Source organism: Atta colombica, unplaced genomic scaffold (genome assembly GCF_001594045.1).
Source record: "Atta colombica isolate Treedump-2 unplaced genomic scaffold, Acol1.0 scaffold47, whole genome shotgun sequence".
NCBI classification, from domain to species: domain Eukaryota; kingdom Metazoa; phylum Arthropoda; class Insecta; order Hymenoptera; family Formicidae; genus Atta; species Atta colombica.
Window position 1 is genome coordinate 3352362 of NW_017259536.1, and position 9386 is coordinate 3361747.

The window sequence follows — 9386 nt, forward strand, 5'->3', positions numbered from 1 at the left end:
GATTTTTTCTTTAAGCAAATATTATCGAAATTGTAAGAGATAGAAAAAAAATTTTGAATAAAAATTGAACGGCTTGAAAAATACTTTATAATATTATAATAATTTAAAGAAATTTAAATAAATAAAAAGTTTATTTATAAAAAAAAATTTTTTAATATTTTAATTATAATTGTAAAATAAGTGATAAATTCATCACTATTAATATCAAATGCAGGATTCATCCGTTCTGTCTGCGCAATTCTTCCGAGCCGAAAGAGATTAGTACATTCGGCATCATGTTTGCTTCCGGAAAATTATATAAGGCCGGCGCTTAGATCTTTGCATAACGCATAAAGCGTAAGAAAATCAGAGTCTCTTATTTCATGGAAAGGAAGGAAATGATATAAATTTTGATTGGTTCATTTTCTTATGCATCTTGCAAGACTGTGCTTCCCTTAGTGTTATAAATTTCGTAAACTTTAATAATTTCTAAAGTCATTTCTAAGTCATTACCTAAGCTTTAAATCTTAGTAAGATTAAAGTAATCTTGTAGAAATTGAAAACACAGTCGAATACAGAGAAAAGGCTTCTTAAATTAAACAAATTTGTTTATGTATGGAATAGTCCAATCAAGTGAATGTTTAAATTAAGATTATTTACATTAAAACTATATTTTTCTTATTAAACAAAATATGTTTTATTTAAAATGAAATTTGTTTCAATAAAGCAATAAATGTAAACAGAACTCTCTCCAGACAAATATTTTTCTCTGTGAATGTGAGAAGAATAACCGAATATAATTGATTAATTTCTTAAAACTTATCCTTATAGAAATTTAATACTAGTACTGACCGATTAATCACTTATTTTGAATATTAAAAATACTGTTAATAATATTTTTAATATCAATAATAATATCAAAAGAATATTTTTAATTGTAAAATTTAATTGTAAAGTGATAAATTCGTCACTATTAATATCAAATTTCTATAAGAGAGATAACTTATTGCAAGAAGTCCATATAACTTAAAAACTTTTGCCTATTTACACGCGCAATATTAGCTGCGAACTTTCCACGTGCTTTCGAAATATCAAAGAGTCTCAGTATATATAATAAGGTCACTCCCGGATTTACTCCTGTTGAGCCATTTTAAAGCTGTAAAGCGGAAAGAGCGTAATTTTCAGTATTTACTTAAATGAGAATAAATTTCCGCGAGCTTTAAGTCTGAAGACTAGCTTTTTATGAGATATCGTTTAAAATTCCATAATATATGACAAGAGATCCGTAATATATGTACAATAATTAAAAGCCTTCCTTTATGCAGAAGTCTAATACTGGCCAATTTAATCCTCACCGTATACACCGTTTTTTGTACGCATTAAGTGTACACGGAGGTCGTTATAATGTCTGACGTGTTTTTTTAATGAATTAAATGATTTAAAAAATTCATGTAGTTTCCTAAATATTCTAAATAAAAAATTTTTACATAATTTTAAAAATTCTATTTGTTTAAATATTTTATTTTTGCAAATATATATATATATATACCAAAATGCGAGTAGTGATATGTTTAAAAATTTGTAACTTTTGAACAAATCAACAAAATCTAATCATTAAAAATGGAAAAGAAAGGTACATATTTAAGGTACATATTTTAATTAAAAAAATTAAATATATTTAATATTAATTTATAAATTAATATTAAATTTTTTTAATAATAAATGATTTATTACAACCGTATATATGAATACAACTAAGAATTTAAAGCTTATAACGATCGGAACTAGAAATAAAGCCTATAACAATCTTTAATGCTTAAATTTTTTTTAAATTTAAATGCTTAAGTTCGAGACATGAAGTCTTATAATTACGAAATTTATAAAAATAAGTATTCGTATGAAAAATTGATATTTAATTTTCAAAAATTCATTTTTTATTTAAATCTATAGTTCACAATTATCTCATTTCACACTTTCGTAAATATAAAAATACGGAATGACATTGTAAGAGAAGAACAAAAAGAAATCGTAATACCTTTTCGGCAGAGCGATTTGTCATTTTATTCTAAGATAACACTAAATAAAAAATTTTTCGTTTTATATATATATATTTTACTTGTAAAAATAGTCGAGAAACACGAAAAAATCATTTTACTTATTTATATGACAAATATGCATTGCGTGTAAACGAGTGTCATTTGTGTTCGCGCTCGATTTTTAATACCTATCCGTTGCAACGAAAAAATAACGTTCACTGCCGGATTTTCACGGATATCTTCTCTCACTCCCATAAGTTTTTTTAGGAGCAGAATGGCGCATCCATACTCACTTCTTTTTAAAATATTCATCATATTCATAATTTGAAAAATCACTTGGAACATCGTTTACGCAATGAAAATTAATACTAGCCGATTTATTACTAAAAGATAGTAATTAATCACTTATTTGAAGTAATGAAAAGTATTCAAGAACAGCTTTGAATATTAAAAATAATTAATTATTGTCTTTTAATATTAGCCAATATTAAATTTCTAAAGATTGGTTGAGAAGATACAATATATAATATCATTTATGGAAGCAAAAAAGAAAAGATTCTATAATATATTTGAAGCGAACAGCTTTTATAAGATTTTCGAAATTCGTTTCTCTTATCTATTCTATGATAAGTAATGAAAGCTTTGAAAAAATTAACTTACGCTAAAAAGAATATAGAAAATGTGTATAATTGTTTCTCCGCAAAGCTGTTTTATTAAAATAGTAATTAATTTGCAATTTTTCCTTTTTATTTCCTTTTATCTTTGCGGTAATATCTTTGCGGTGATTCCAATTAACGCGCTGAAAAAAGATGAAATTAAAGACTAACAAATAAAAAGAAAAGATAAGAATGTTGAATCGCGCACATAATTAATTAAGGGCCTACGTTAATTGAATGCTAATGAGAGTGATATTTGTAATTGCCGTATTATATCTCGTTTATACAGATGGAGCTTGTATATTATTACGCGAGATAGTAATACAACGTAATACAGAAATAGTAATACGTACAGAGAGAATTGATTAAATCAATACCGGTATGCAATTTGTAATCCAACTGTTATGTTCATTCCACGCGTATTGCAGAACATTTATCGTTTTAAGGATGATAAAACGCAAATCGAGGAACGAACAATCAGTCTCTCGTAATGATCGACGTATATAATGTCTTTTTTTATCCCATATAACGTAATTGAAGTAATTCAGGCACAAATTCCTCATCCTAAGGTTCCACAACTTTTCCCTAATTTCCAGACAAACTTTCATGATTTTTCCTAATTTCAATAATATTTTGAATTTTTTTTGTATTTTTGCCATTGATTTGGAAAACTATTAAATATTTGATTGAAAAATTAGTTTAACATAGCAATGTCAATTACTATTAATAACTAATTAATCACTTTATACTGTTTGCAATTTTAATTATTAAGTTGATAGTATTCCAAAATAGATATGATATACGTACATTAAACTTCTTTAAAGAATTTTAATTTTCCAGAATTTTTGTAAAATTCCCTAACTTTTTCTTAATTTCCCTGATATTTCTCTGATTTCTTTGATTTTTAATCTTATGGCAATTTTGATTATAATAGATTTACATTTACAAATATGAATTTACGTTAATTTATTGATATTTTGCATTAATTATTTACGCGTCGAACCGCAAGATAATTTTAAACTCATTTATCACGACTGTATTGAGAAACGGCATTCAACAGCGTTTTATCCTATATATGTCTCAAGACATCAATTTTCGAGTTTGACATTTCAAAAGTAGATGAACTCTCACGTTACTAAATAGTCAAATAAAACGTTCGTCATCAATTTCATTCGCTTTATTCGAATGTAAGCTTAAGACATCAAATTTTGAAATTGAATTCCTCTGAAAGATTAGGTGTGCCCTCACATCTGTGTGATAATGTTTTACATGTTATCGATACATGATAGATGTATAGAATCTTGAAATTGTAAAATTGTATGCACAGCGTTTCATCTTAAAAAATTCGAAATCAATTTTTCTTTAACGAGAAGATCACAATTTATCACAACTTTTCGAACTTCGGCATCTTGTATCGTAATTAAATTTCTAATTAAAAGTTAAAATGTACTTCATATTGAGCACCAAATAATCTTACACTTGTTCTTTTCAAATTTAATTCATAAAAAAGTTTTTCGTTCTTGTTTTCTTGTAATTTAAGAATAATTTATTAGTACTTCAAAGATATCTTTACCATTGAAAATTGGAATTTTTGGAGGAATATATTTCTATTTTTCTTAATTTTAAGAAATTCTATATAATGTAAAATGTAGTTATTTAATAATTATATAAATAAAGGATTCGATTTGTATATAGATGATACAATATACACCTAAAATGATGTTTACGTAAAATGTTTGATCCATATATAAAATACACTGTTTATTATCTTCACTTGTGAAATAAATTCTGTTTGTGAAATAAATTCATTGCCTCAATAAGAATTTTCGAAAAATGTCAAAGGAAAACGTATTCTTAGTAAGCAAAAAAAAGCTAATAAATACTACTGTCAATAATAACGATAATTTTCTACATTTCATTACACAACTAAGAATTTTCTATATATTAGTTAAAAATTGGAATTTAGTAGAAAAATTATATATTTATTTTTATTTTTATATAAATGTAACACAAGATCGTACTTTGCCTTCAAACACGTACGTGTTACTACGTCAATAATAAATAATAAACGGATGTTTGCTCGTAAATCGAATGAACGCAACCATTGAAAAAGAAAAACATCTGCATTGAAACGAATTACGTTTGCTCAATTGCTTCAAAGTCACTTTAACATTTCAATCCCTAATGAAGTTATATTCTTCGTGGGTGTGCAAGAGTTATTTCTAGAAAAAAGAATAGATTGTGGGTCCGATTTCTAAAACTAAATATAAAAACTTGTCCCCATATCAGGAAATATTGAATTGCACATAGTTACAACGAAGTTTTGTATAAGTTTCTATTTTATAGAAGCAAAATAGAAATATCGAAGAATTTTTAACAACACATTTTCGTTATAAACTCATATTTTTATATAAACTTTTTTAAATTTTGCAGACGTGGCAGAATAGATGCGTACTTTTATGCAGAGTGAGACACAATCTCTCAATTATCATATCAAATATCAAAGCTTTAGATATAAAAATATTTTATTTACATATTAATTATATTTACATAATATTATAACTGTGTATACCATCCTATAAATTATAATTTTATAGATAACCGTATTAACAAATCTACGTTAACATTTAACATTGACATAAAGATCTGAACAAATCTCATTAGATTCGAATTTAATTCATTTATGAATTTAAAGAAGATTCTGTTAAAAAGATATTAATTATATAATAACTTTGCATGTGTTTAACTTTGAGTGTTTTAAAAACGCAAATCTGAATCATACCGCATGATTTTTTTTTTTTTTTAATATAGTCTTTCACTTTGCGCGCGCGTAAGCGAGTTAAAATTATGATAGCTTTTTACAATAAGACATTACCTCAGCTTTAATTGATTATTCTTCTCACATTTGATTATGATTGATCAATTTCTTACGGCTTAAGACTTAAAGTTTAGGTAATGCTTATTATATATAGAAAGCCCATTAGATTTAAACATTCGGGACAGTACCAACCTGAAAGCGTGAAGATAGCAAAGAAGATGATCGTTGAGAGCAGATAGTCAGCAAAAGAGGCTTACAACTTCGTCGCGCTTGTTCACCCCCTTTATTGCACCGGTAGACTTCGAGTCAGTCTGAATGGGACCGCGAATTTGCACGAGGGATGTGATATCCCCGAATTTGATCCCCGAAGTTCTGGCTTGGTGACTTGGACAGACGTCCGTACGGAAAGGCGATGGGATGGTGCGGAGAATCGCGGGATGTCTCGCGATGTAACGCGCGAGATGGAGGGTGAACGAGAAGAAAACGGAGATCACCGTCGACGTATCGCGAACGTGAATGTGGACGATGGCTCGATGAAGAAGGACAAAGGGTTGCAAAGACAAGTGTCGCGTGGGGTGATCAGCGTGAGGCCCGGACGAGAACCGTGTGACAGTGGCGAGAACAGCCGGAGATCAGCCCTTAAATACGCGCTGTTCCAACTGCCATGCGCGTTTCATGGGGCGCCAGAGAAATCATACGTCGACGCGTAACTTACCCTCTCTCGCCATCCTTCACCTTCCTTGCCGTACCCAGGACGCACGCGGGGTTGAGATGCGACACACATTCTCATACAATACGCACGAAATAAAAGTTTTATTAGTACGAAAAGACATATTTATGTAAGGTAATGTGGCGAAGAAACGTGATCCCGATCGTAGTTGAACTTGTTGCTTTCACGGAACCTGGAAGACGTGAGGCAACGTGCATGCAAACATGTACAAGGTGATACTTGTATGGGGATACTTAAGAAATACGAGACGGTTCGATTTTTCTACATAAAATACAACATATGATGTAATAATGGAAATAATGACAATGATATGTAGATATAGTTAATAAATTACATTCGATAAATAAAATAAGTCACATGGAAATTATATATAATATAGTAATAGAATACACTTGTATATTATTATTAATTATCACGTACTGAATTAATTATGATACCTACATTTATTAATCCGAATTATGTAAAAGGTCATCTTTTATAATTTATGTTATATTCGCAGCTGTAATATAATTTTTTAATATTTATTATTATAATTTTTCAACGAAATTTTTAATTAATTTCCTTAATTTCGAAAATTTTGAAAAAAATGTAAAAAATTAATTAACTGCCGTATTATATCAAAAACAAAACAAGACATGATAATCAGAAACCAGATTGGCGTCAAATGACGTTAAAATGAATCGTAAATATTTTGGAGTCATTCTGATATCATATTATAATGACTTGATGTTCTGCTTTTATGCAAAGCATTTTAGTTTCTATGTCAGTCTTTATACAACGTTATATAATTATTTGACGTAGAGTTTATGTCATTATCTCATATTGGTAATATGTATTGTTTTATTTGTCTATAAATTTAGATGGAATGTACAGTAGTAATAAAATAGTGGGTAATTTATGTGTGTACAGAATGTGTAGTAAATAGTATGTAATTTATGCGGTCACACACACGTGGAACTCTACTCTTGTATCCATAAGATGACGGAAATTTTTCTCGAAATAACTTTTCATATGTCTGCTCATGTTTTATTTATCTTAGCAGAAAGATAACGTACATATTTTGTGCTTTTGTGTAATTTTCTTTCAAAAGACTTCTGTAAAAAGCTCCTTTTAATAATAAGCGCATTCATTTCAGAAAAGATTTTAATAATATTTACATAATTGTGTACGGGTCTATTTTATTGCATAAGACTCTTATTTTCTACAACTTTGTTTCTTATCACAATTTCTTGCAATTCAAATATTTATCAATAGAAAAAAAAAGCATGTTAATTTTTAATAATAAGATGAGAATCTAAAGAAACTTTCAAGTTTTTTTAAGATATGACAAAATATGTGGAATTCATTTAATTCTAAAAATAGATAACCAGTCTTATAAAGGGCTGTCATCAAATAGTGATGATTGCTTAATTTTTAGGAGTCTTAACGAGATCTAATTGCATTATGTACATTAAAGTATACATATACAAATATATAATAAATAAATAGCCTGTATTAAATAAATAGCCTATTTGCATTAGCTTAATATGATAAATGCTGAATGTAATAAGTAAAGTTTACAACACACACTGCATTTTTTCTTGCTGGATTTATATAGAATTACTAAAAATTCTATGTGATGTAGTTTTAGCAATTTATTGAAACGCGAACAATCCAGCAAAAATAAATCGTGTGTATAGGTTTAATTGTTAATAGTTATTGATAGAATTGTATTAATACAGATTTAATCCTGAGCATTGTAAGGCGTCAGGTGCGATACGAATGACGCGATTAGGGATTTTTCATTGAACTATAGGCGACAGATTCTCCCACATAAACTTGGAAGTTCTTCGTTGCCTCTCGTCCTATACATACTATATATCTCTAAAATGGAAATGCCGATAAGAGCGACATCTCCGTAATCATAAATTTAACTTTAAAATTATCAACGTATTAACAATATATATAGTTACATTAAAAAAACTTAGAAACTCTTCTTTTTTATCGGAATCAATTCATATGTAATAATAATAATAATTTAATTGCATAAAACACAAGATCAATTTACGATAACTCAAATAATTAAACACGAATGAAAAAAATTTACATGCAAAAGATAAGACATCAATAAAACTGCCGCTATAATATCAATAATGAAAATATGATCAAAGCGCAAAATAGAAATTTCGTAAAACGAACAAAACTCCCAGTGAAATGACAGTGAAATCGATATCAAATCGACGTCGATTCCATTATCATTTCTCACTGAGAAGAAAGCAAACAATATAAACAGCAAACAAATCATGGAACAGAACATGAATCAATTAAAAAATACCCATGGACTTATCTCGTGAGAAATGGATAAAATTATATTATGTAACGCAAATTTTTATTAATTCAATCATCGTACATATGTTTTTGTTTAGATTCTATTTACATTCCTTAGTATACACGATTGGGTCATTCGTTTTTTGCACATTTCTCTTTTTTTTTTTTGAAAAAGTAGGAGCATCAAGTAATTATTATAACATTTACATACAAATTTTTAAGTACATAATTTTTAAATACTTAAAGATGTTAAAACATGTAAAAATCGCTTAATAATTTTTGTATATTTGTTAAAGTGATGAAAATAATTCGGGACACGAATGACACATTGTGTGTAATAATTAAAGAAAACTCGGAAAATCAATCATGTATTAAATTAGACATTTTGCATAATGCATGATACATAATACATAAGAAAATGAATCAATCAAAGCCTTACTTTCTTTCCTTTCCTTGAAATAATTAAAAAACTATTGATTTTTTTATGCCTTATGCAAGAATCTGTGTTCTCGTCAATTAATAGACTCTCTGCAACAAGTCATTACCTTAAGCCATAAGAAATTAACCAATCATGATCGATTATTCTTCTCACATTCGACTGTGATTGATCAATTTCTTACGGCTTAAGACTTAAAACTTAGGTAATGGCATATTGTAGAAAGCTCATAAGGATTAAACCTAAATAAAGAACATGTGTATAACAGAACATGTACTGATTGAACCAATCGAAGTATACGCTACATTTTTTATTAATTTTTCCAGACAAATCTGTCTAGTGTACGTGTTTTCTATCTGATTAAATGGAAGAGAGTTTCAGTCACGCCGAATTTTCCATATACATGTATATATATACATATATA

At 28.0% G+C, this 9386-nt stretch overlaps 1 protein-coding gene across 1 annotated transcript in view; it reads right to left on the bottom strand.

Annotated features, from left to right (window-relative positions):
* The window catches only part of LOC108691533 (myosuppressin), an 18994-nt gene extending 12904 nt beyond the window's left edge, over nucleotides 1–6090 (bottom strand). The window contains exon 1 of the mRNA XM_018199312.1: nucleotides 5682–6090. The gene's annotated coding sequence lies outside the window, so the exon portion shown is untranslated. The remainder of the gene's footprint in view (nucleotides 1–5681) is intronic.
* Nucleotides 6091–9386: the final 3296 nt, after the last annotated feature.